Genomic DNA, 5,616 nt, shown 5'->3' on the forward strand with positions numbered 1-5,616 from the left:
AAGAGGTTGCTGCACCAGCACCTAAAGCCCAGAAGCTTATGGGTGATGCCATTAGGTCAGGGGCTGCTTCATCAAAGCCCAAAGAAGCACCCAAGGCTGCTTCCAAGCCCAAGACTGCACCTAAGACAAATACCAGGAACATATCAGCTGCCGAGAAGAACAGGGCCCCAGTGCCTGAAGCTGTTGCTGAAGAGGAAGATGATGAAGAGAATGTCTTGAGAAAATTGAAGCCTAAAATTCCAGATCATAATGATGCTCATCCTGTAGCTGAGAACATGAAGCTGAGAAAGGATGCAGGCCTCAGACAGTGGAGAATGACTGATCCTTATGCAGTCAGGAGGAGAACTGTTGGGGACTACAGGTTCCATACAAAGGAACAACATGATTTCTATGAGACAGTGTTGTTGGACAAGAAGCCAATAGTGTGTGACATGAGATGGGTGAACTGGAAATACATCAAGGTGAATGAAGAACACTATCCTGGTGTGTATGACAACTTCAGTGCTTGTGGAGTGGCAGACTTTGTTAGGCAGAAGCTCACAAAGTGGAATGATGAGCTAATAAGGTAATTCTACTCCACAGCGCACTTCTATCCAGATGGTAGGATAGTATGGATGTCTGAAGGTACTAGGTACCAATCATCAATTGAAGAATGGGCTAATCTGATCAATGAACCTAAGGAGAAAATAGGATGACTTGGATGTCTATGCCAAGAAGAAGATGTATCACAACACTATGGCACATATGTACAAGGAGATCCCAGATGCTGCTGTTGAAACACACAAGTTTGGATCAGTACATTACCTTCTGTCAGGACTGCCAACCATCAACTGGATCCTCAGGCACACTCTTTTGCCCAAGTCAGGTGATCACAATATGATCAGAGGCCATGCAATCAATCTGCTATACTTATTTGATGTGCCACAAAAGTTCAATGTCATGAGTCTTATAGTTGAAACTATCAAGAGGATAGCTGCTGTCCAAAAGAGAAGTTGTGGGTATGCCCCATAGATCCAGGAGCTGATTAACTCCAAGATGGGCACTGGCACATACTTGTTGGACAAGGATCACATGCCTATCTATCCAGATTTTTAGGACAACCAAGTGGTTATGGATGAAGATGAACCATCTTCTGTGCAAGCTCAAGCAAAGAAGGAGAAGGCAAGGACTGAGAACGTTGCCAAGATGCCAACAATGGATGAGGCATCTAAGTACTTCCTGAAGAACAAGCAGGAGCAGCTTGGCTACTTGATTTCATCCACTCTAAGGATTGAGAAGGGGTTGGCCACCCTAACTCAAAACCAGGAGAGCCTGGAGTGGATCATGGAGCAAAAGTTGTATGACTTGGATGTGAAGGTAACTAATATCCAGTCTGTTGTTGAGCAACTCCAGGATGATATGCAGGAGAGGAAGGGCAAGACAACCACTGATGCTTTTGCCAGAGTGCCTAGAGCTCAGAGATCAGCTGCAGTGCCAGTGACAGACACAAGAGCAACTTCATGTGCACCAGCTACAGCCTCAGTGCAACCAGCTCCAGCACCTACTCCACCAGCTCCATCCATATCTACTAAAGTCTTCGTACAAGGAGCCATCTCTACACCACCACATAAAGACCAAGCCTGAGCAACGATTTATTGCTATGCATTTTCTATGAACTTTTTGGTAACTTGTTGCCAAAGGAGGAGAAAAATGTATAGATCATAGGCTTCGAGAGAGAGTGCTTGCTTTTATTCTCTCTTGTTTTTGGTGGTTGAACTTTGTTTGCTTTTGCTTGTTTGAGATACTTTATGGCTGTGTGATACTTGGATGATCATGTGTTTGATCATATTCTACATTAATGCTTCTTGGATGACATTATCCTTTTATCCCTATATGATCATTCACTTTGCCTGGTGATGAGTGCATGTATTGAATTATTATCATTTTGAGCGCTCCACCAAGATGTATGTGACATGGAAGAGTAACCCATGAGCCTAACTCTTTGTGCATTTGTAGTCCAAAGCAAATCTTAAACTATGCACAAATTTAGGGGGAGCTCTTGCTTATCACATACTTCTCAAAGCGACAATGTTTTTCACTCTTATTATCATTTGTCGAAGCTTTGATCTATATGTTGTCATCAATTACCAAAAAGGGGGAGATTGAAAGTGCAACTATCCCTAGGTGGTTTTGGTAATTCCTAACAACATATAGCTCATTGAGCTAACATTATTCCAAGATAAATATTTTAGGAAAAGCTCAATGAATGGCATGGCATAGCTGAGAAAAGTGGACCCCTTAAAATACAAAGGATAAAAGGATTGGCTCAAGCTCAAAGCTCAAGACTCTACATTTTATACTTTAGTAATCCAAGATCACATTGAGTCTATAGGAAAAGCCAATACTATCAAGGAGGGATGAGGTGTTGCTTAATGAGATTCTTGCTTCATAGTGCTTAGTGATATGCTCCAAAACCCTCAACTACTTTCCCACATCCACATATGACCTAAACCAAAAGTCAAACTTGGCCCTACCGATTCTTTCTATCCGGCGCCACCGAGTTCAGATGTCATAGCCACTGCCACAAACCCTAGGCAAATCTGTCTCACTGATAGGGATATCAATCCCACCGAGATGAGCGATCGGTCCCACCGAGATTGCAATATAAACTCTCTGTTTCCCTTTCGTAACATTTCGGTCCCACCGAAATGAGCGAACCGGTCCCACGGTGTTTACCTGACCAACTATCTGGTTAGCTTGTTACCAAAATCGGTCCCACCGAGTTTGTGTAATCGGTCTCACCGAGATTATGTTATGCCCTAACCCTAACCATATCGGTCCTACCGAGTTGCATGTCGGTCCCACCGAAAATCCTAACGGTCACTAGATTTTCTGAATTGGTCCAACCGAGAATCTCAATTCGGTCCCACCGAGATTGGCAAGTTGTGTGTAACGGTTAGTTTTTGTGTGGAGGCTATATATACCCCTTGAGGGAGTCCTGGACTAGGGGGTGTCCTGACAGCCGGACTATCATCGTCACCCGGACTCCAAGACTATGAAGATACAAGATTGAAGACTTCGTCCCGTGTCCAGATGGGACTTTCCTTGGCGTGGAAGGCAAGCTTGGCGATACGGATATGTAGATCTCCTACCATTGTAACCGACTCTGTGTAACCCTAGCCCTCCCCGGTGTCTATATAAACCGGAGGGTTTTAGTCCGTAGGACACAACAACCATTACAACAATCATACCATAGGCTAGCTTCTAGGGTTTAGCCTCCTTGATCTCGTGGTAGATCCACTCTTGTACTACCCATATCATCAATATCAATCAAGCAGGAGTAGGGTTTTACCTCCATCGAGAGGGCCCGAACCTGGGTAAAAACATTGTGTCCCTTGTCTCCTGTTCCCATCCGCCTAGACGCGCAGTTCAGGACCCCCTACCCGAGATCCGCCGGTTTTGACACCGACATTGGTGCTTTCATTGAGAGTTCCTCTGTGCCGTCACCGATAGGAAGGATGCCTCTTCCCGTCTTCAAGGACGGTATCTTCGCCAAAGGAGCCTTGGCCGCCGGCCAAACTGTCCGGCTAGGTGGTTTTCTCATGACCGCCTGTCCGGCCACCTCTTCGACAGTGACCTCTCAGGTCGTCAAAAGCAATCATCACGTCAGCTCGGAATTCGCCGAGCGGCTGGATCCAATAGAGCTCTCGTCCGTAAACGAGCTCTTGGATCGCATCGCCGCCCTGGGAGTCGCTACAGACTACAATCAGATTGGGCTTAAAACCGATCTGAGAGAGATTAACTCTCCCCAGGTTACCCACCACATCGCAGTGGTAGAGGAACAATGCGGCGAGTCTTCTCCTGTATTGAAAACCAGTCATGTCCGGGCTCCCGAACCCTCCATGCCGGATTCCCGCGGAGGGGCAGACTTCGATCAAGCACTGAACCTAAAGACAGGCATCGGCCCGGACTCGTTGGACAATGTTCCACTTTCCAAGCTTCCGAATTCGGAAACTTCTCGGCCCTTGAGCCTTGGGATGGGCAGGGCTCCGGACTCAATTCCACCCGCCCACCCAGACATATGCGATCTATCTCTAATACGGCAAGAGCCTGCTGAAACAGTACATCATTACTGGGCCAGATTCCTCCTGGTTATGGACAGGATAAAGGACTGCCGAGAGGAAAACGCAATCTCAATTTTTTGCAATAATTGCACGGACGAGGGAATCTTGAACGCCGTCAGCCGTCGTGAAATCACACGCTTCGCCGACCTGGCATCAATAGTACGAAAGTACTATGCGGTGGAAAGTTCCCGGAAAACCGAAAATAAGTTTTGGGACAATCCGGCCCCCAATACAACCCTAGTCCGCAACGAAAGGGTGCATCACACTCAGGCACCAGGTACAAAACAAAAAAGCAAAGACCCCATAAAGGGCACGGAACCGTACTGGAGGGATGGCTTAACGGACCCTATAAAATTCACAGTACAGAGGGCGCCACCCCGACATATAGCCTTCGAGCATGTTGGATATTACGATAGGTGGCCAAAAGTGGCGAGGAGCTTCTAGCCCCGGAAAACCACTCCAACAATATTGGTACGGTATCAACAGTCTTTGAAACTTTCGCATCAAACAATATGCGGAAACGAACAATCCGCAGCCTCGCCGAAGTCTACCAAGTAGCAACAACACATCCTTGGAGTGACACGGTCATCACCTTCAACGCTAGCGACGAACCTAAATTCCGAACAGCCCGAGCACCAGCTGCATTGGTCCTTAGCCCAATAGTGGACGGCTTTCGACTCACCAAGGTTCTCATGGATGGCGGCAGCGGATTAAACCTCATTTACGAGGAAACTCTTCAAAAAATGGAAATAGACTGGAGCCGCATTGAGCGAAGCAGCACAACCTTCAGAGGAATAATCCCTAGCTGGGAAGCGCGCTGCACCGGAAAAATCACACTTGATGTGGTGTTCGGCTCGCCGGACAATTACAGGTCCGAAGAAGTCATGTTCCAAGTGGCCCCGTTCAGCAGCGGATATCACGCTATATTAGGACGAGAGGCATTCACAATTTTTCAGGCTGTACCCCATTACGGGTACATGAAGCTCAAAATGCCTGGGCCCGGCGGAATAATCACTCTCGTTAGTGATCCGGACATAGCACTCCGCGTCGAAAACAAGACAGCCGCATTAGCCCTGGAGGCAGTATCCGAAGCCCTAGCGGCAGAAGAACTCACCGCGCTGCGCTCTACGGTGAATAGGGATGACGTGATACTCGATAAGAGATCCAAGTCCACCTCCTTTAAACCAGCGGACGAAATAGTAAAATTCCAGGTCCATCCAATGGACCCGACAAATACGGCCTCCATCGGGGCACAGTTGAACCCTGATGTAGACGCCGCACTGCGAGAATTCCTTCGGGAAAATTGGGACATTTTCGCCTGGCACCCTTCAGATATGCCCAGAATCCCACGCAGATTGGCGGAGCATAGCCTAAATATCCTAAAAAGGTTCAAGCCGGTCAAACAGGCTCTTCGACGATTTTCCGAACCCAAAAGACAGGCAATGGGAGAAGAACTAGCCAAACTATTGGAAGACGGATTCATCAGAGACATCAAACATCCGGATTGGCTAGC

Source organism: Triticum dicoccoides, chromosome 6B (genome assembly GCF_002162155.2).
Source record: "Triticum dicoccoides isolate Atlit2015 ecotype Zavitan chromosome 6B, WEW_v2.0, whole genome shotgun sequence".
Lineage (NCBI taxonomy): Eukaryota > Viridiplantae > Streptophyta > Magnoliopsida > Poales > Poaceae > Triticum > Triticum dicoccoides.